The following is a 23,514-nucleotide window of genomic DNA, read 5'->3' as shown; positions in this document are numbered from 1 at the left end:
AAACTGCCCGACACAACTTGGTTCAGATCGACGACTCCTTAAAGTCCATCGCAGAAGTCAACTGCACGGTAGGGTCGACCCGTGAGGTCAGCGTGGAGGAAGGCGGAGTTTACGCACAATGCTCCAGATGGAAAACGAGGAAGTATAATCGTATACTCATCTTTGGGCGGTTGCCGGTATAGGAACGTTTCTTGGGGCCACGGGTGCTGCTGCAGGGTTCTCCGAGTACGTCTTGTGATTTTCGTTACCAGTATAAGAGCTAGAGGTAGAAGGGTTTCCTCGGCCTGAGGCCGATTGTTGATTTTTAACGGAGGACATGAAAGCACGACCGTTCAAAACGGTGTCTTCTTCTTTCTCCTAGGCCACGCAAACACGCTTGTACGGCTTGAAAATGAGCGAGGGTTTATATTTAGCTATCGCGTTCCACTCTTAAAGGGGAAGCTTAAACATCCTCCTGTAATTCCTTTTTTTTTTTTTTTTTTTCAGCGGTGGCTGCTCTAAGTGCATCCACCTATAACGATACCACATATAACGATATTCCGCTTATAACGATTAGTTTCTAGAGGACCGTGCGTTTTTGCGTGGGGCATCCAGTCCAGATAGTATACAGTACGACAATCGGTTCCATACCGACTGCATCTTCGGGTTTTCTTCTTGTCGTTATAAGAGGATTGTACCGCTCTGTGTAACACTACTGGTCCGACCGCAGTCAACGCTGTACGTTCCGACGGAGGCAATCAAACTGCGTCAAAATTGCATCGTCACGGCGTTTGTCGTCTTCGTGCGCTTGCTATACTTTCCGCCAAACCAATCAGTGGTCCTGCTCTTTGTGTGTGTGTGTGTGTGTGTGTGTGTGTGTGTGAGATTGGTTCAGTCCATGAGAGCAAACGCACAAAGACGACGACCGCCGTGAGGACGCACACGCGGGCAAACAAACGCAAGCACTGCGCGTTTGCGTTAGCGTTGCGCGTGTTCCGTACCGCGCGTGCGCCGAGCCCCAAGACTGCGGTTCTGGATTGGCGTGTGGCGACGACCGGCAGGCGCGGCGTGGAACACGGAACGCGCTAACGCGAACGTATACTCCCACGCGCCATAACTAAAGCCTTCGAATGTGAAACGGAGGTGTAGTACCCCAGTGTACCCGGCCAAATCCGGCGGCATTCGTACGCACAAACGCACGTGATCGTGAGGTGAGAGTGATTCGCTCCGCCGTCACTTTTTCCCCATCGCCGTCCCCCTCGCACAACCACGTCATCTATGGTAAGACCTCAAGGCGCCAATGGCGCGCGATATTATAATGCGCTCACTTATAACCTCCTTACTCTATGCACCCCCCCCCCCTTTTTTTTTTTTCTCTCCCGCCGCCTTCGATTGGATTGGATTTAGTGACGTCCCCTTCGTAACAGGTCGTCCCTTGTTGAAAGTTTCGGTGATGGCCTGGCCACAAGCAAGCTTGACTGAGCCTCATGGCTAACTTTCTGGCTGGTACATTCCGTGGAATAAAAGGTTTTCGAGGAAATATGAAAATTATAATTGATTTGAGTGTTACGATACTCAGGCAGTTACATACATCGGAAACATTACGATATTTGCTCAAGAATAACAAAAACCGACACTTTCGTGAATGTGGCCCATAGGATTCAATACAAAAATATTCGTAAAGCCGTGGAAAAAAAAAAAAAACACGCGCGCAAAAGTTTAATTTTAGCACATGCGCCGAAGCGTTGGATCATGTCTAAGAAAGTGGGAATAATAAGAACCCGAACGAAAAAGCCGAAAAAAAAAAAAAAGGAAGCTGCACGGTTTTTTAATGTGTCAACACGTCGCTCGGTCAGTTCGTACGACGAAGTTCAAAGTTGCCTGACGACTGGCCGCCCGTTATCAGACGGTAGCAATCGTCTGCACTTTGGAAAACAGTCGAATTTACCAGACACGGCTTGGGACCAAAACGAAAACAGATGCCGCCGACTTTATAAGACGTTGAGTTCCGCGCACGCGTCTAGGATGTACATCTACGATGTGCAAGCGCGGGGCAGATTTCGAAGTTGCAACAGATACTACTAGCCTCGTGAACCGAGGGCAATTGCAACATATCCTTGTTTTATGATGCTGGACCAAAGTGGATTGGTGCTAAAAAATGCACGCCGCGGTAACTCAGGACCGTTTTTTTTTAATCTTATTTCTTAGTTCGGACCCCTTTGTAGATTTTTATTTACATTAATCCGAAACAAATTTCGTATGCGAAAGTCCTTGTTCGGGCGAAACGCGAAGTGCGAGGACGGTAAGCGATTAATAATTACTACTTTTATTATGCGATATCGCCGTTACGGCCTAGCACCGTTTCATTGTTCGGCCAAACAATAGAAGCGCTAATGACTCTTTTTTGTTTTGTTATTACTTTAAAGAGCCTTTTTGTCGAGCCTCGCCAATCCCCAATAAACGTAACGATAAAAAAAACAGCAACAAAAAGTAAAACAAAACCGGTGTGGCTTCTTATCGCGTGAGAATGGCACCTCAAAATCGCATATTTTATTCTCCTTCCTGTCCGTCGTCGAGCAATACTCGCCGCTTTAAAAGAAAGAGAGGGGAGCGTTCAATGTAAAGGAGCTGACGCTTCCAACGATTCCGTCACGCCCCAAAAAGTGGCGGATGTGACGTCACAGTCCCGGATCACGGACAAACCGAGCCGACCAATTGGATAATAATAATAATATTACTTTAATAATAATTCATTTATTTTTCCAACAAAAAAGCTGTACCTCCCACCAGCCGCCATTGCTGACGGCCAAAACAATCCCCGTCACCATAGCAACGGACCGCGACGCCGGATCACGTGACCGCATATCGACCAATAGGGCAGCACTGCCCCCTGCGAGCCGCCATTGCCGTCTGCCAAACGATCCCGGCCACCGTGGCAAGCAAAAGGACCGACCGTCTGCTTTGAGTAGGCGAGAGAGCAGAGAGCCTAGATTCAAGAGACTCAAACCATGGAGTAGCTTTGGGCTTGTGTGCCTCCTTTCGTTGCTTCGGGGTGAGGAGGGAAGAGGGCAGAGAGGTGGAGCGCTTCCAGACGACCGACGCTTTCGAGTCATTTTCGCAGCTTGCATCGCGAACACGGCCCATAGATCACGTGACGTCGATCCAGCAGTTGTAAACACTCTGAAATCGATGATTATGCGACCCCACGGTTCCTAGCGTTTCCGGTGGCCGCCTGCAGTCGCGTCGAGCCGACTCCGTACGTATTCGAGGCCCCCAATACGACAGCCGGTATTGAATTCGCAACGGTCGATTGCTTAACGTCAACAAGCAATGAAGGTACACGGCCCGCCTACACTCCGGGGCTGGCTTCGCCACCGAACGTGTTGTTGTTGTTGTAGCGGGGCGAAGCTGCAGTTATGCACGCTATTCGGTCGTTCCTTTTACTTCTTTTTGGCAGACGACATTAAGGCATACGTGTCGTCTGCTACGAAAGCGCCAGGGATGTGTGTTTCCGAAGGCGTGGTGCGATAGTGCGGGTCGATGAGAATAATAATAATTGAATTTCCTCGGGAGTGTTGAGGAGCGGCACGCAAATGCTGAATTGATCGATTAAGGATGCGCCTCTTAATGCCGAAAAAAAAACCTTTTGTACAGACTCACGAGCACACACACACATTATAGTATTATACTGAATTGACTTTGCCTGTGTACACTGTGCGACACTATTAGCGCGAACAAGCAATAGCCTTTTTTTTTCTCTTAGGATCAAAATTGTTACTTCAAAAACCATAATAATAATTAAAAAAAAATTAAGCTTTTTGGGGAGTAATATTAATTTCCTCGTTTATGTGGAGAATAAAGATATATGTAGGTGTATTTGAGATTAAATATAGTATGTTATCTATCAGACCTATCAAACGCCAAAAAACATCGCTTCTTCGTCCGAGAACCAAATCTGGTAAAAACTACTTCAAGCGGCGTATGAACAATGTGGGAAAACATTTTTTTTTTTTGGTGAAAACGAGTACAATGTGTTTAAAAGTGCTCGTTTGGGGCACTTATAACCTAAGCAAAGAATATTGTGCCCGCCAATAGCTTTTCAAAATAATATAAAAAAAAAAACACTTATGTCGTGCTAACAGTGTCGCCCATGTACATAGCTAAAAACTAGGATTGAGATTTTAAAAAAAAATAATAATATACATTTGCCAGTTTAAAAACTTTTTTTCCTTTTACTGAATATTTGGAGCCTTGCCTATTTTTTTTCCGTCAGGTTTTTAAATCTGGATGTGTCATCGCTTCCTGCAGTGTTGGGTAAAGTACATATAAAAAGTACTTGGAGTACAAAGTAAATGAGAGGTTATGTACTTTAGGTAAGGTAGTAAGTACACCGGTGACCGGGCGCAACGTACTTGAAGTAAAACACTACAAATACAATCTTCTATTAGCTGTGCCCTATACAGCATTTTCCTTTATCTCCGCCGTTGAACTATTATGGCGAACAAATACATATTACCCTCTTTTTTTTTTTCATGCACTGAATTCAAGTTTTACGGTATCTATGATAGGAGTTAAGCCACGTTTACACTGCTTATACGTCATACGACAGTCTGCGGGCATCCCTCGATATCCGCCTGATGTCGTCAGACAAGCGTCATCGGTGTCGACCGCCGCGATCCTGGCGGCGTCACCACAGCGGTGGTGGAAGTGTCAGACGCCTGTTCTCCTGCAGGTCGTTCTTTCGCGGCTTTTCAGTCCACGGAAGCTTCGTGCAGCCAGGAGTTGCGACGCTGCGACGACAGCGACACTCGCGTTCGCTCGTGCTTTTTCACCGGCATTTCTACACGACCAACCGCCAGGATCGTGACGTCCAACAGCGTCACACTCCGGCTTTCGTGACGTCATTCGTTGCCACATCGTCACCAACTTTCGGTGCATGGGCAGAAAACGACGCTAAAGAGACCTGTGAGATACGCGTTGCAGCCACCGTAGTTGTAATAAGCGGTTCGAGCGAAAAGTATCGTCTGCTAATAGACTCACTGCAGACGGCGGCTGTTTCGACGTGCGTGTTCCTTTGCTCGCAGACACCGTTATTTAGCGTTTTTGTCCACGCGAACATTTTTCGGATTTCAGAAAAGAGCGGCCATTAACGGAATCTGGAGAGTGCGTGCGAATCCCTTAGATCGACCGAGATTACGCAATAAGGATAATTAAAACCATAATGAAACGAACACTCCGATCAAAACTCTCCGACCAAGTTGCAATTCGCTAGATCGGTTACGGTACCACAAAAAACCCGAGCCGAGAACTCCGTTTTACGTCACGATTGACTCCAGTGGACGGTGTACGAGCCAATCGTAGCCAATCCAATGTCGCATGAGTGTCACGTGACAAGCTTCGGCAGTGGTTCACGCCCTGGATTGGCTGGAATGGATCGTAACGTGAAACAAAGTTAGCTGAAGCTCCCGCGGTCCGTGATTCATTAAAGCGACTTCATCTCGACTACCATTTGTTTCGAAATCGATTTAAAAGTTAATTCAACTCCTTCTATTAAACGTGCCCGTCTCTTCGCTAAAACAAGAAAAAAGAAAAAAAAATGGCGATTTTTTTTACTCCGAATCAAGGCTGTATTGATCCGTCTGAGCGACATTGATTTACTTTAAATTTTTCTTTTATTTCGATTTGCTGCGGGTTTTTTTTTTGTCCTCTTTTTGAAACCACCTTAAAAATAGTAAAAATAAAAAAATGGTGCACGGCAGAGAGTTGCCAACGAGGCCGTACCGTTTATTAAATTACAACGACGTTACACGCCCTAATTATTAAATGTTTTTTTTTGTTTATTTGTTTTATTTGGGAGTGAAAGTAGGCGATCAGTTTCGACCCTGCCTCATTTTGGCACACACGTCACGTCCTACAGTCATGCGAGTTGAACCGGCTCCTATAACGATACGCGCCCGGGGGCTGGTCGCGGTAGAATCCCTACATAGGCTACACGCCTAGAGCATCGAAATTCCCGTTCGCCGATCATCTCGTGGGCGCCGCCATTTTCGTTACCTTGTGCAGAGGGGACGCAATTGACGGGTCTTGCGATTTGAAAATGCGGTTTCGGTATCTTTAGATACAAGGGAATAATCGGAAGCCGTGTATTTCCTTTATCTATATACCAGCCCGTTTGTCGTTTGCACACTGGTTTATGAGCCCGCTTCCGGGAGGCTTGCTGAAAGCAAAAACGCTGAAAACCAATATTAGGGGCTGTCGATTAGCAAGATAATCGCGATAGTTAATACCTTTAACGAAAGGTACGATCAATGACCGCCTGGGAGCAAGCAAACTCACAAACTGGCGTGCACACGACGAACATCCGGTATAAGGAATTGGAAATGAACGGCCGCCGTTTTTTCTCAATTTTTATGATATTAACAACTCTGACTTAAGCTTTGAAAAAAAAAATACAGATAAATCTTCTTACGAAACTACTTTCGCGTGGTCAATATCACGTATGTACGTTTGCAATTCGAATTTTCCAAGGCGTGCCAAATGGATTAGTTGTTACGGCCGCACCCTGTACATACTTGTTACACGCGGAGTGCCCAATAGTAATAAATGTTTGTTAAGGGTAATGACGTAACGTTAGATTTTTTTTGCTTTGTAATCCTTCTGAAGGGGATTATACGCGATGTTCACGTATGATATACTCAAAACTGGAGTACGCGTTCAGGAGTTTACTCGGAGATAGCTTTCCCAAATCAGAAGGGCGTTCAAAGCAAGTATAAACGACCGCAAGGGTGAGGCATAACTATACGAAACTGCGAGGTGAATGTCTGCCCACTTGCAAAGGTTTCATGAGCAGTGCCGGAAATCGTTCCATTTCTCTTTTTGCGTTTTGGAACAGAGGAGGAAAACTGCCTTCTTTGGTGCGATCTTGGGACGTTAGGATTGATCAACGAAGAGAAATTTTATTGGAAAGCAGGCAACTTAATAACTTAATAAGCCTGGAGCGAGTAGTGGAGTCGGGTGTAAAAAAACAATAAATTAAATAAGAAAAAACGACAACAAAAAACATGGAATGGTAGGTTTGGAAACTGACAGTACACCTTTATGATTGTATCGAACCGTTTTTCTTTAATATTATACAGTAATTTCATATTAAATGTTGAAAAACAAATGCTGGACTTTCAGAAAACTTTCGCAACTTCACGTGATTGAACGTTCAGTTATGTTTTCCGAGTAAACCTATAGTTTCTTTTTTTTTTTTTGCGTCATGGAAAAAAAAAAAAAAAACAGAAGGTTCTAAATTTAGATGGAAGCTAACAACCACAATGTAAAAACACCTCCGTAACAAGTTAAGCCTCGTTTTGCCTTATTTTTTTTCTTGCTCCGGTGTCGGGCTACCTTCCGTCACCTCGATTCCGGTTTCACGGGCTCCCTGAATATTTAAACAAGCCGAGCAAAAAGAAAGAAAGAAAGAAAAAGAAAAGGATGTACTTGGATATGTTCGTTTCCTATTTATTATGTCTTCTCTTTTTCTACACGTACGCTCGCTCACGCGGTTTTTTCTCTTTTTTTTTTCTTCTTTTTGTAAGAGGCTGTAAGTTTCTCAAGTTTGAGATGGTCGTTGCATCTTGCGAAGTTTTTCGGCTACTTTCTCTGTGGAGATTCAGAAAAAGAAAATCGTGCGCGTGCCTATAGCTTGAACCGCATTTCCTCGTAAAATGGTCCCCGGGACTTAAAGCGTCAGACCTTGAATTTTGCACGGCAGTATAAATAAGGCCCTTTTTTTATGGCGATCCGAGCAATCTTGCGGAGCACCATGCACTTACTCGAAAGACATGTCTGTTCTTCTGTGAGCAGCTGACAACGCTCGAGGGTCAAAAGGCGAATTTTTATGCCCGAAAACGATGGGCATTGTTTGTTAGGTCGGTGGAACCAGGTGTTATATGAAGAGAGCATTAAATGTTTTTTTTTTTTTTAATCTTCTACTAATTAGTGCTTTTTAATAAATCGCGTTCTTTTCATGGAAAATGACTACAATATTTCCCTTTTGTTTTTTCACAGATTTCTCGAGGAAGACCCAGTTATTACATAGAAAGACCGGCTAGACGCGCGCAGTGAATGCGGCGGAATCCTGCGTTTATTTTATTTATTTTTATTGTTTTTACAGTGGAGCTGTTAAGGGCTAGTTTCCTCAGGATCGTGTCCGCCAGCAAACAAATGTCGACACAACCCAGAGTGAAAAGGCTGGACAGCTACCGCCATCTATGAACGACGGCGGCAACCAGACAGCCGCCTTGTTGGTTGTCTGGTTGGATATTTTTTCTTTGCGGTCGCCGTTTATGTTTTCTAATGTCTCAGTAATCATGATGTGGTTTTTCTGTCAGTGCTCATTACTTTGACCACCCGTTTTTGTCCCCAAAAGTGTGTCCTCATCGTGCCCTTCTGTAGATTATTTCGTTTTTCATATTGTGTGGGTCGAAGCGCGTCCAGTACTATCCCAAGCAGGCACGTAGCCTGGGGGGGGGGGCATGGAGCCCGGGTCTCCCCTTCCCCCCCCCCCCCCCCCCCCCGAAATCTTCCATTTTGCTGGGACCTCCTCTCCCCCTCCCCCTCATACAGCATTTTGTCATGGGCGGCCCCCCCCCCCCCCCCCCCCCCCCCCCCGAAACAAAATCCTGGCTGCGTGCCTGGCCCCAAGCCTCTTTGGACATTTTGGAACTTCCCGCGTCTAGCGCGAATGTACAGGAAGGAGCGGGCGGGAATGACAGGATGCGAGCCTTGGAATGTACGCATGCATATAGTAAAGTAATGAAGTGGGAAGAATATTATGGTATCAGATGTAAATTAAAATTGCACCGTTTCGCGTGTTGACTGTTTGTTTCTTTTCGCGATTTTATCCGTCGACAAAAGCCGTCTTAAACGTCCGCGAAATGTACCGGTATTTTGGAAATAAGTAGACACCGAAAAACAACCGTTGATTTTCGACACAAATAAATGCCGGAAAGTATACAGCCTACATTTGAGTAACCGTTAGGCGCTGCTCATTGCCTTTTTCTGGCGCCCGCGCGCTCAATGGCCCCATTGTGGAATCGACGGCCTTTCTAGAATAAAGGAGGCTATGGCGATACTTGTATAGCGGGCGTGCGGTGAAACATGGATTGTTGAGAGTTAACAATCAACGTTTTTGAGACATATTTTATATCCAAAAAATATTTAATGAAGTCCCTGATTCTTTGCTTCCCCCTACTTCCAACGAGACATTAAAGAAATGTCTGAGGAGCTCGTTCTCCGACGTGTATGGAGAAAGTGAACTTTACTGCTTATAACCCTTTTGCCTCGTGCACACTTGCGAACCGACGGCCCGATCGGCGACGAAAGCAGGCAGAATTTCTGGCGGACAACAAGATCGCTCTGGGACGAGTTTTGAACACCGGGAAAAAAGCTTTCTCTCGCCGCTAGCCAATCAGAACGCACGGGGGAAGTGGCGCTTGCTGACTTGAGATTTCCGCTGACGAGCTGGCGACGATGGCGACGAGACGCGCGCGCGGGAAAGGAGGAGGTTTGGGAGCTGTCGTCAGCTCTCGTCTGTTCGGGAAACTGCGAGACGCTCGCGCTGCACACTCTGCAGGCGGCAACAAATGTGAACGGCCCGATCTTTTTTCGGCGAGCGAATCCAGTCGGCGGCGAGTCTGTATTTCGCAAGTGTGAACGAGCCATTATTTCTTTGTTCTTACATTCGCATAATCCCTCGTATCATTCTTGTTTTTTTTTTTTTTTTTGTGTGCTGGAGCACTTTTTTTCTTGGAGACACAAAGTGATTAGTGGATTTATTGTGTGAAATCTGTTATTTAATCCTATGCATTTTGTTTTTTGTGTGCGAACACCCTGAGTGAATTTGCCTGACTCAGCGAGATACATTCGTGTCTTCAATACGATATACCGTGTTCTTTTTTGCTTTCTTTTTGCATTTTTGCGTGATTTCGTGTGCGAAAGTGTGTGCCAGTCAGTGTTTTTTTAATTTTTAGAGCGCAGCTCTTAGGGGCCCGTTTCCGGCTTGAGCGGCGTCGCCGTCGGCGTTGGCGTCGCCGTCGGCGTCGCCGTCAGCGTGACCGCGAGGTCACGTGACCCCCCGAGGTCACGTGACCACCCAGGTCACGTGACCCCCCATGAGGTCACGTGACCCCCTCAGGCCACGTGACCCCCTGGAGTCACGTGACCCCCTTGAGGTCATGTGACCCCTCCAGGTCACGTGACGCCATCAGGTCACGTGACCCCCCTCAGGTCACGTGTTCCCCTCAGCTCACGTGACCCGCCTCAGATCACGTTACCCCCCTGAGGCCACTTGACCCCCTGTGGCCACGTGACCCCACTGAGGCCATGTGACCTCCCTGAGGTCACGTGACCCCCGTGGGGACACGTGACCCCCCGAGTTCACGCGAGCCCCCTTAGGTCACGTGACCTCAAGGAGTCACCTATCCTCCAGCACGCTTCCATCTTCCTCCTCAAGAGCTGCGCTCTAACCGGCGTTACAGGGAATTGTAAACGGCTTTCATTTTTTTATGACTCATCTTCAAGCTAGATACAAACACGACTAAAACACCAACTCTGATTTTTCGCCTGTACTCTGATGAAACATTGAAATGTGTGTGTCTTTTTTTTCATATGTGCACGTGATGTGAGTCCGTGCGAATATCCGGTTTGCCACACCAAATGCTGTATTTGGTCCCACAAGCCTCTGCTGCTTTGATCAGACCCGACACTCAAGCGTTTACATTTGCTATGTTGATCAAAAATGTATTATTATTATTATTATTATTATTGTACTGCGATATGGGTATAGTACTGCGATATGGGGTGACGCTACATGCCTATTGCACAACATCTTGGCACTCTAAAATTGACAGCATTTTGAAAGGAATTTTGCGAAGTGTAGCGTATAACTCATGTTTTTCATCCAGTGAGGATTTTTTTAGAGATTTGCAGATGCCAAGATTACGTAGTTTGTATACTGAAACTGTTGTGCTACGCCATTTTTGGAGTGAAAGTTTTAAAACAGTTCATACACCATCGCGCCTCCTCAGAACGTCTCCTCGGTATGAAGTGCAAAGATGTGTCACCAGATATGGAAAACGAATGCGGTCGTTTTACGTGTCAGACATTTTTAATACCCTTCCTGAAGATATTTTCAGTGTTACTGGCAAAGGAGAGTTGAAGAAGTGGCTTCGTCATTATGCTTGTGAAAACTAATTATTGTGCTGTTGTCGTTTTGAGTTGAATTGGGATGCTGGTTAGTTGAAGCTAATGATCGTGTGTTTGCTTCTATGTGCGTTCTTCATTATTTTCTCGCTTATGTATATTTGTTTTGTGTTTTTTTTTTTTTTTTTTTTGATTTGACTTGGGAAGCTGGTTAGCCGAAGCCTTGTTTACGTGTTTGTTTATTCATGTGTTCTTTTTTTCGCCTATGCGAATTTGCTGGGTCCAGTCCTACAAGCCATTATCGGCTTAGACGGACCCGTCATTTGACATACCGAAAGCGTTGTGTGAATAAAAAAAAAAAAAAAAAAGAGTATTATTATTATTATTATTATTATTATTATTATTATTATTATTGTTGTTGTTGTTGTTGTTGTTGTTGTTGTCGTTGTTTATTGTTGTTGTCGTTGTTGTCGTTGTTGTTGTTGTTATTGTTGTTGTTGTCGTGGTAGTGAAGCGATGTTGAGGCGAGGAACAGAAGAACATCTCGGGTGTTCCTTTTGGGAGATTGCGTCACGTGACAAAAACGTCATGCTTCTTTAGCTGTGTCACGTTGACGTAAGCTCTGCAGCGGATGAGCGGAGGAATTGCTCGAGCAGCACAATCAGACCCTCTTTGACGATGGATCAGTCTGCATTTTAAAGGTGGTGATGCAACGATTTTCGTACTTTCAAAAAAATACCGCTTAGAATTATTCCTTCATATTCATAATTTATAAAATACGCGTTAGTGTTTTGCTTTTTTTATCCGCCTAATGATAGTCGCAAAAACAAAATATTCAAGAAAAACGAGCAGCATTCACCCGGCCCTCAAATCGCGGCCGGAACAAGCGGCCACGTGACCTAGAACCAAAATAAGGACGGACCAATCGAGCTTTCTCACGTCACGCAGCTGCTGCGGCACTGCTGTCGGTACTGCGCGTGCGCAAACGCTTCGATCCTCCCGAATTTGGTTAATACGCAGGCGCAGTTCCCACACCCGGTGAGGACAAACGCGGGCCTGTTTGTAAACAGTGTGTAGATGCCGCCAATGTTTGTCGTAGCCACGCGCTGCAGGTTGGGGCAACACGGGGCACACGCGCTGAGTTCCGCACAGTGCTAAGGTTTGGCTGTTTCCGTCATCGCAGCGATTGGCCAACAAGCCACTACCCAAAATTCACGTCGAAACGTTAAATTGTCACGTGCCCGAATGGAGCGCCCACGCGCTGATCTCGTGTACGCTGTACGAGGCACGCATTGACATATATCATGACCGCGGAAACCGCGAAACTCGACGACGAATCTCTGGGGTATTGCATCGTTGATGACGCCAACAATTCGATTCCCACAACTTCGTCTTCACGTTTTTGCGAAGAAGAGGCTGGTAGGAAAACGGCCGATTTTATTCTCGGTCGCTGGCGTCACTTGCGAGTGTACCTGGGTCACACTTGTGGAGGAAAGTTCGTGTAAAGTGATGAGACATTTCTACCCGTTTCACCGCTACATTTATCGGGGAAGGTGCGCAGACGAACGGGCGGACGGAGATACAAATTTCTGGAAGATTCCTTTAAAAGGCATTCCATCCTTCAGAAACTGCCGCGAGTTAAGCTTGCCCACATCACGATACTCATAAAGGAAAAGACCAACCTTCAGGTGTGGGTATCGGCAGATGCTCCTCAGCTATGGACCAACTCAACTTTCTGACGTCACGCCGCTGCGGTGGCGCTGCTGTCGGCACTGGGCATGCGCAGGTGATTCACCTAGGCCGAATCTGGTTTCTGCGGGCGCGCAGTGCCCTCGCCTGGTGGGCAAACGCGGGTTTGTTTGTAAACAATGTGTTGGTCGACCAACACATTGTTGGCCATTTTGAGAGCTCCATCCTTGGCTTCGGATAATGTAAAAAAAAGAAAAGAAAAACGAAAAAAAAGTCTTGTGTTACAAGAACTCGTCTTTAGTCATTCTATCGCTCGCTCTTTGAGATAGAGATTGACAAAATGGATGGATGTTATTGGCTATAGATTCCTTGCAACAGGCGGTAGCTTGCGCCCCCTAGGCTAAAGTCGAGTTGCCGACAAACCGGTGTTGCTAATATACGGTTGCCATGATTACTATGGTGCCTAGAACGCGCGTCTCGGAGTGGTGTGCTTACCTAGTCCTAAAACTTGGTCCCTCGATTTTCACCGGATGACGTGATACAAGTGCCACGCTGTCACCGGCCGCGACCCTGGCGGCGTCCCAACAGCTGTGGTGTATGTGGCAGACGACTAGGGGTGTCGCGAACTGTTGTCGAACCGGATTTTTAGGTCGAACTTTCGGGGTTCGACTGGGTCGAACCGGTTGAACCTTCGAACGTTTCACCAGATTCGACCGGTTCGACTTTGTGGACAGTGTGGCCAGACCTTGATACAGGCATGTCCAGGCTTGGAGAATTTTTTTTTTTATGCAATGGGTTATTTTATTTTATGAACAGTTGCAAGTAAAAGAAACCAATTCTAATCACTGAAAAAATTAATAACTTGATTTTTTTTTGTACTGTTTAACTGAAATAACTAATCAGCGCTGCCCTTAATTCATTCCTTAGCCATCACCATCCAATCCGAAGCCAACTGGCCAGTCTGTCGCGCATGCGCACACGAGTCGAACCTCAATACAAGGTTCGTCGAATTTCCCCTAAAAGTTCGACAAAGTCGAACCTGGTCGAACTCGAACCTCGGCCGGTTCGCGACACCCCTACAGACGACTGTTCTGCTGCAGGTCACCCCCCAGTGTGGCAGTTCACGGAAGCTTCGGAAGCCGGGAGTTGGGACGCCGCGACGACGCCGACACTCGCGTTCGCTCGTGCTTTTTGCCGGAACTTGTACGACCAACCACCAGGATCGCGACATCCGACAGCGTGACACTCCGACTTTGTTTGGTGACGTCATTTGTGGCCACTTTGGGGCCCCAAGTTCGTCTGCTTCTTTTGAGGGGGTTGCAGTGACGTCACAAAGACGTCGAGCTTTGATTGGCTCTGAATTAAGATAGTGGGTACACCTCGAGGTAGCTGGCTTTGAGCTCTACCCGTTTAATCAGAGCTCGACGTTTTTCTGACGTCACCGCGACTCTTGCAAAAGAAGCAGACGACTTGCTTTCCGCATAGCACGCTAAACTATGGTGCCTGGATCGCGTCTTCGACTGGTGTGTTTAGCGTCCTATCCCGCCCATACATCAAAAGTGGTCCCAAGGTGGCAACAAATGACGCGAATGTCATGCTGTTGCCTGTCGCGATCCTGGCGGTTGGCCGTAGAAATGCCGGCGAAAAGCACGAGCGAACGCGAGCCCTAGCAAAAATTCTAATAGGAATATCTATGAGACTAATAGACATTTCTATGAGACTAATAGGAACTCCTATAAGACTTATAGCATTGCCTATGAGACTAATAGACATTTCTATGAGACTAATAGGAACTCCTATAAGACTAATAGCAATGCCTATGAGACTAATAACAACTCCTATGAGACTAATAGGAATCCCTATGAGGCTAATAGCAACTTGTATGAGACCAATAGGAATCCCTATGAGACTAATAGACATCTTTATCACATGAGTACAGATGTGTATTAGATTAATACAAAACTGTATTTATCTATAGAAATATTTATTAGGTTAATGTATGCCTTCTATTAGAATAATACAAAGTTTCATAGACTAATACAAGCATTCTGTTAGTCTTACAGAATAATAATAATTAGACAAATTTACACATTCTAATAAACAAATGGAATGCTCATTAGACTACTTTAGCACAGCCATTCTATTACAATATTAAATGGGCATATTAGAACAATTGAAACTCGACACCATCAAATAAATATGAACGAATAACTGAGATTTATTAGATGTGAAAACCCTTAATTGTGAGCTCGTCCCCTCCGATACTTTGCTGGCAAACAGAGGTTTCTGCTTTGTAATTTTTTTTTTATCAAACATAGGAGTGAATGTTCACAACAAATTGCCTTCATTGGATCTACAACTCAAAAAGACGAAGATGGACCATTCATTCATTCATCCATTTATTTTTTGTGCTCATGAACAGCTTTTGCCTTCGTAATGAAGTTCAATATACATATAGCAAAATGGGGTACGAAAATTCTAGTGATAATTAAGAAAACACTTGAACGCTATACAAGATGGGTTAAAAACGTCACTACCTGGAACATTTATGGTACTATAAAAGTTTTGAATATGTGTCATGGGGCAAGTTAGGAAGATTTGATTAATTTCGAGAACCACGAGTTCCAGGAATAGCAGGTAAGTTCGAAATTGGAACTTAGTTGTGCCCAATAGCAGCAGTGCGAGGAGAAAAAATTACAAGGAAAAAGATGTGTAGGCTCTGTGGCTGTCGGCTCCGTGAACGCCGGATTCGCCGTCGTATTCTTGCGATATCGGTATACTGCCGCTGCGCTTGCCTGCGGCACGGCAGCGCTTGCTCTTTTCCTGCGCTGTAGCTCTGTTGTTCTCGGTATTCGGCGCCAGGCTCCAGGTACTTTTTTTGTTTGCATACGCGGGCATTTTTGCGTGAACGAGGAAGACCTGAAACATCCGAGGAGCAAACCGCCACGGAACCCCCCAAATCGTCCGCCATTTTTCTTGTTGGAAGATCTATGGCTACGGCTATGGATAGAAGTCGCTACCAGAATGGATTTTATTGACTATTATCCCTGTCACCATTGCACTGCTGGCATTCGTTCTTGCGGCTGCGAGTTAATTGGTGGCTGCAGCGCGGCATTTGAAACATTAACAAAATTTGTTCATAACCATTATAATACAAATTGTATTTTAAGATTATTTCGTACCAACACATCAATTTTCACGTGGTGGTAGTTGTCGCACTGGTGGCGCCGCAGCGGCAGCATCCCGCACGTTCTTCAAAACTTCGAATTGACAGCAGTCCTTAATCCCCCGAATCCCTCCCAGATAGAAAGTAACACGTGTGTCGGAAAAATCGTATCTTGTCTACTTGTGCGGAAACATGCATGTGTACGTCCGTTTTTAGGACGGCGACGCGAACGTCGTTATTCCGTGTAACGATATAAAGAATTTGAGCACAGTTGGACCTACGGACTTCAACACCAACCGTTGGTACAACATGTGGTGGAAGGACGCCAATCGATCTGGCTATTTTCGATCCCAAATCATGAGGATGTGTGGTAAGTATCAAAGCATGAAATTTAGTCTATATATATACCTCTTATCTTAGTGTGTGGTGCATTTGTAGCATCTAGAGTGCCTGTTCCGTTCGCGGTTACGACGTGCTTTTTTTCTCAGCGGCCCTGTGAGGTTGCTGTAGATTTGGTAGCAAAAAGAATCGCAAAAACATATGTTTATGTTTATTCTCTTAGGGATGAGGGTCCGGAGGTATTTCTTTCGAAATGTGCATGCTGTTCCCGAACATTTTATGTATCAGGTTTCTTAACTACCTGCCGTAGCAGTTTCCCCTGTAAATCTTTGTCAAGCTGTAAATAGTGTAACATGGTAAAGAAACTGAAAATAATTCATACAAACATTTGCTTTGAAATACGAGTAAAGTGGTCGGAGGCCCAATTCTACCTATTTCAGCCTAAAATATAATTAGTTGATATTGAGTAGGGATGCTCAAAAATTAAAATTTCTAATAATGGATTCAATATTGCTCTCAATTTCTAATCTTAATTGAATAGTAATTATTTTTTAAGTTATAATTATTTGCAAATAGTCTAAACGGTTAGTTTCCCTTAAGGGGGCACTAAAGAGGTTTCTGAGATAGTCCACTCTTGGTCGTGCGTCGTGCATCCCAAGAACCTAAACATTATAATCCTGCGCCACCAATTTTCGTATTAAAATGTGATAATCAGTTTTCCTGCGATATATCGCAGAACTCGAACCGTTGCAGAACGACGAGCGGCGCTTGTCAGCCAATCGAGCGGTGGTTTCTTTCGTCAAGTGATCCGAATGCGAGCTGCTTCTCGGGTTGTTTTGCCAGCACTCCTTACTCAGGTGCATGAAGTGGAGGTTGCGGGGCCTGAGAGAGCTTCCAAAACTAGTCCAAAAATGGTTCGAAAGAGGGTTACCGGATGCTGCTAAATTGTTTTTAGTAGTCGGAGGCCCAAACAGTTTGTGTCCCTCTGGCTTGGACCACCTTGTGATAGCGGTTTGGTGCTCATACAAATTATCTCTTATGGATACTGTCATTTTCATCTGCAAATTCATTATCTCTTTCAGGCTTCTTTGGGCACTATGTGGACACAACCTGCACTGACGAGACAACACGCAAGGTTTGCAAGGCAGGGATGAACAAGCTTCTGACTAGGAAGATTGCTGATTTAAATTGAGAGGTTTGCGTGAATGTGAGATTTGTAGTATTTAAATTTTTCCATTTTAGTAATTGCCACACTAACCAGATGGCGCCACTGACCGCCACACCAATTCCCGTGGCCAGGCGGCGCTGGCGACGAGATTTACAACAAGATTTGTATGAATGGGAGAATAAATTGTATTATCTTAAACAAGCTATACCGTGTACTCTCATTTAGCAAGCCACGTAATGCAGTAGGTAAATAGCATGCCGATATAGCTAAAACTAATAGGCTAGACCAATACAACTAATAGGCTAATACAACTAATAGACTAATACAACTAATAGGCTAATACAACTAATAGACTAATACAACTAATAGGCTAATACAACTAATAGACTAATACAAAGTGTCAATAAACCGATAGGCTATTAGAAATTTCTATTAGAATTTTTGCTAGGGAGTGTCGCTGTCGTCACGGCGTCCCTTTAGGCGTCCCAACTTCCGGCTGCTCCAGCTTCCGTGAACTGTCACAGTGGAAAGCGACCTGCAGCAGAACAGGCGTCTGCCACTTATACCACAACTGTTGGGGCGCCGCCGGGGTCGCAACAGGCGACAGCATGACACTTCTATGACGTCATCAGGCGGAAATCGAGGGACCACTTTTTTGAACCCGGTAAACACACCAGTCGGAGACGTAGCTAAACACAGGAGTCGGAGACGCTTTTCAGACGCCGTACCATTGACGGCGTCTGGGTGTTGAAGCGCAGACCGCTCTATGCTCTTATGTGGCAGCGTCAGCACCTTCCCGGGGCCGCGTATGTTTTCCGTTGTTGGATCCGCGGGAGTTGCTCGAGGCTCTGGTTCAATTGTGTGCGTGTACCGCTACTGTAAGCGGTAATGAAGGCGACACTGCCATATTTGTCGTTTATCAATACGCCGTAAGATACCTCTATACCGAGCGTTTTTTGTGTTCGTCGGTCCGGAAATTAGTGCGGGGTGACATTCACCTGTGCAACGTAATTGATTAAACCTACATAAGAGTTTTTTTTTTTTTTGCTCCTTTTATTATTGGTTTGCTGTTGGCTCGCTGGCGGATCGAGCAGACGGACTGGGATTGGGATGATAGTGGCGCTTTTTAGCCAGCGAATGGAGGGGATCTGTGTTTTCGAGAGACCGATCTCACCAATCAGTTTGACCGTGCCATCGCTGTCGCGATGCATTCAAGGAACTTTAGTCTTTCTCCACGTGCGACAACCTCGCTGGAGCTCTTCGCGTGTGTAACGCTGCCAGGCGCTTGTGAACTAAAGTTAGGGCGGCGTTACGCATGCGCCAAACACTTGGTGAGCTCGGTGCCTTTCCGGGTATCGCTGACTGTGGTTTTCGAGAGTTCTATCTAGCGCTGAGCTCATGAAAGCTGACAGTGATTAGAAAGGTTGGCTGCTATAGGGAGTATTCACTGGCGGCCGCAGTTCTTCTGCAACGTGCATTCCGCACCATCAAGAGTGCCGGTCCTAGCAGCCTATTGATGTGAGCTCGTTCTGAGCATGCGCTTTAAACAGCACCCACAAATATGGCGTCAGTGAATACTTCCTATACGCAAGGTGACTATGCCAGTCCGACCATGGTCCGTGCGATATGCATCTGATAAAAGCTGCACCGTGGCGCCACTGTCTCGTCGCACGCAGAGCCGTATATGGGGGGAGTTTGACCAGTCTATCATCTTGCCTCCGTAAAGCCCCCCTCCCGAGTGAGCCAATCAGCCCGCGGTGCACAGCGAGAGGCGTGAGCGCATGCGCGTGAATTCCCGGCTGCTCCCAGCTGAGCGGGGAGGGCCGCCATTTTCATTCATTCGCCCGGCGGAATGCTATGGGATTGACATCCACATTTAGGTTCTTTCCTTTTATTTGGCAGGCTCTGGCGAGAAAATGCTATAGTGTTATCCCTCGGTGGCTTAAAAAGCTAACGGATGAAGTTTCTCCACGTTTGAACGCAAACTTGATTCAAGCGAGAAAGAAATAAGCCCGTAGCAGACAACGCGTAGCTTCAACAGTGTTCTGCGCCTACTGCATCGCGTCAAAATGGCGGTCTATGTTTTGCACCCTTCTTTCTCTCTTGCTCTTTCGGCGCTCTCCTCCCTTTCCTTTACTTTTCTCCTCTCCAGCGCCTTCGTCGCCACGCCCTCTGACCAGACTCGCACGGTGCGGCTCCTAGCACAAGCATTGCGCGTAGACCACGGCCGCACTGGCATGAACATCGGACGAGCCTGTATAATCGAGCACTGCAGTCGACCAAAGGGTAACCTCCAAATGGCAACCCTAATTCATTTGGTTAGTATTCTAGATAAGAAAGAGAACAAACGTGTGCGAAATATTTAGGAGTCGTTTGCTCGCTTCGGTGTGTGCCACTTGCAAACCGACGGCCAAGACACGATCGACAGCTTAGACGTCAAGAATAGACGGTCAAGGCAGCGAAGAATACTCGCGTTGCCTCGGAACCAACTTGTACTTTTAGCTTGCAGCATCAAAACACGAAATAGCGGAGCAAGAAACAAAACAAAAAAAGTCGAGAAGTACCATTACTACAAGAAACGCACCCGCCCAACCGGCCGGCACAGTGTTCGTTCTAAATATTACAATAATAATAATAAAAAAAAGGCTTTTAGTGCAAAGGGTTTCGGTCATTGACAGAATAAAAATGGCAGGCCGCGTCTTTGGAACGCCAGGCCTCCAGCACGCGTTGTATGCCTTCCGCCGTGCTTCGGCGGCTCCGAAGTGCTGTTGGAGATAGGAAAGCTGACGCCGGCTACAGGGACTACTCAAGCTTCTTCCTGTCGTTTTCACCTTGTCATTGGCCCATAAACGATAGGTACCCCATGCACGTGCGAGCTCGTCGCTTCGGAGGGGGAGAGAGAGAGAAAATGGCGCGCCCTACGCACGTGCGCTGAAAACGGTACCGGCCGGAAGCTCGTTATTGGAACGGTCTAAAGAAGATTGGACGCCATAATTGAGGGCACCGTTTAGAGCGCGAGCGCAGAACGAGCTCGCATTAATGGGCTGCTAGGACAGGCAATATTGACGGTGCGGAATGCACGTTGCAAAAGTACCCTGGAAGCTCGCTGTCGGGGCGCGCTCGTCACTGGTGCACACCGCCATGGTCGCCAGTGAATACCACGTATACACCTTTCCATAAAAGCGTGGGGGGCACGTTCATTGCTCTGTCTTTGTGTTGTGCACGCGCACTTTCTGGCTGGCCGCCATTGCGAGCGAGCGCTGGCTGGACTGTGACTTAGCACGTGTGGACTGTGATTTTTGTAAACAGTGGAAACGTGTATACTCCGTTTGATGCTTAATTAATATGCAACGCTGTCAAAGCTGCTAGCGCGAGAATGGGGCTTGATCTCGTTCACCATATGCACGCGTTCTCACGCGAACGAAATCATAGCTAAAGCCACGCGCTCGTGCCCGCAGCTTTGACAGCGTTTTTACGTATGGAACGGAGCACAGAGTTGTACCTAAAGTAGGGCGTACTAGAACTGGGAGTTGTGCCGACCGCATCGCGCATATCCATAAGAGCTGGCTGTCGAGTGGCCCAATACTGCTGTAGGGACCTGGGGTGGCGCTACCAGTCACAGTGGGGCCGGGAGGCCGGTCAGGCAGCGCGTAGCGAGACTGGTTTGGGCGTGTTAATGTGACTATTACTTCTTGTTTTGCCTTGTGTGCGTAGCGAGACAATATTGTGTGGCTGCTAGCTGTGCCGAGGGGAAAAGAGCCTCAGAACTATGTCAAATACGGTGAAGGCAAAGACAGAGCGGTGCTGTTTGGCGGCTGAGTGCACCGTGGGTTAGAACAGATGCGAAGAGAAACACTCCTTGTTTCGGACGCCAAGCGACGCCTCTTTGTTCACGCAATGAGATCGTCTGATTAAAACAAAAACTTATAAAAAAAAATTATACGAAGAATCCGTGACATGTTAGAGAAAACAAATTTCTCCAAGTGGAGAAATTTGCTCTTCAACAAAGACAGCAGTGGAAGTTACTCCATTTATCTTGCCAGTCTTTGGGTTTATTTTCATATGATTCACGCTCAATAGATGAAATTGATTCGGACGTTTCCTGGTTTATAAGCTTTGGCTGACAATGCAGAAGTCAAGAAAAGCTCGCTCTAATTAATCACGCCACAACACACAAAAGAAGATATGTATTAACACCAGAACAAAAAACTAGGTATTTAAAGGTATACAAAATGTACAGCTGCCGAAAATATAATGAAACTAGCTTGGAACCTAAAGTAGAGAGAAAAGCATCGCCATATCATATCATACTCAAACTTCGCTTTCTTAATGCTGGTTTGTAAAGTGAGGCACACAATTATTCTTTTATGATAAAAAAAAAAAGAAGCGAGACAATATAAGTAACCGACTGCTCCCAAATGGTGTTTGCGCTTTGTATATAGGAGAGAGGGGGAAGACTTTATTTCAAGACAACTCTTAGTCCGAGTCGTCGTTTTTGGATATAAACTCTTGTCGCTCGCGTAAGCCATGCTTTTTCGCAGGGGTGTGATGTAGGATGGAACTTACTCTTTCTCACAACCTACCAAGCAAAAGGAAACGAAAGATACGACCATTTTCACGCTGAATACAACATCTTTGCTGCAACCACCAGGCCTCTGTCTGCGTCCGATGGCCGCGCTCTGCCCACCGCGCCCTGCGTGCACATCGCGACAGTCCCACGGCCACCGGACGGCACACCTCTTCGTTCGGGTAAAGCTTACGTAAAGCCCCTCGATGTGTTTGCGTTAGTCTTGCAAGTAGCTTCAAATCATAGCCTCCTCTATTCTGACAAAGCCTGGCAGATCGCCACGAGACGCAGCCGACGAAAGTGAAAAAGGTAGAGCGGCAGACAACGGATGAGAGGGGAGAGCCACGTGACGGGCGCCCCGCTGCGGCGAGACGCCAAAACACACTTGTCTCGAACGATGGAATGTCAGCTCGTGCTCCTTGTGTTTTTGGCGCTACCGCTTCTTTTCTCGTCGGGTTTGAAAACTATGTTTCGGGTATTGGCCGCTGCAAAAGCTGTGCGCTGACTACATTCCCCCCGAGAAATTCTTTGTGCTACCAGATGATCCTCGCGCTCCAAATCTGCGACCGGGCACACTATGGCTCCGTCGTCGAACTGCCAGGCTTTGTGAGTGTAGACGAGGCTGTGCCACAACAATGGCTGGCGGTACTTGTAAGAAAACGCCTTTATCAAGGGGCTTTAATTTAATTGTATACCTGTCTCATGCATGAGGTATACTTTTACTCCAATGTAATCTACTCTTTTCTTAATACGTCACCTCAAGCAATATGCCACGGGCCCTGACCCTCTGAGGTCAGGGCCCGTGGCATCGATTTCCCCGCCGAATTCAGGGAAAAAGGTTTGCGTGACGTCAGGTTTTTCGTTAAATTTAGCGGTGGAAATAATAAACAACATCCTTCGCTCTCCGCACCGACTGTTCAATGTCTTCTAAGCAAGTTTAAACGATAGCTCGTTAAATACTGCATTTTATATACTTTGGAGATAAAAGTCGCTCGTTCGAACGCTACCCATCGATTCCAAACTTGTGTCCGTCCGTCCGTTCGTCCGTGCATTTTCCGCTAAATTTAACGGGGAAAGTTGCGTCACCTGACGTCAGGTGTCCTTTATACACCTTGGGGAAGTCAACGGCGCGTGACCTAAGCGTCAATTCAGTTTGCCCGCCAAATTTAGCGGGAAAATTCGCGTCTTGCGACCAAAGCATCGATTCCGTTTTCCCGCTAAATTTAGCGGGAAATGGACGTCCCGTGACTCATACACAGATTCAGTTACCCTCTAAATTTAGCGCTAAAATGCACGTCTTGTGACCTAGACAACGATCCAGTTTCCCCGCTAAATTTAGTGGGAAAACATACTTCACGCGACACACCGGTTCCCTCACCTCACCCCTCTCTTGCCTTCCGTCTCTCTTCCTCTTTT

Source organism: Ixodes scapularis, unplaced genomic scaffold, assembly GCF_016920785.2.
Source record: "Ixodes scapularis isolate PalLabHiFi unplaced genomic scaffold, ASM1692078v2 PGA_scaffold6__148_contigs__length_123643588, whole genome shotgun sequence".
Classification (NCBI taxonomy): domain Eukaryota; kingdom Metazoa; phylum Arthropoda; class Arachnida; order Ixodida; family Ixodidae; genus Ixodes; species Ixodes scapularis.
This window is presented reverse-complemented; position numbering follows the sequence as displayed.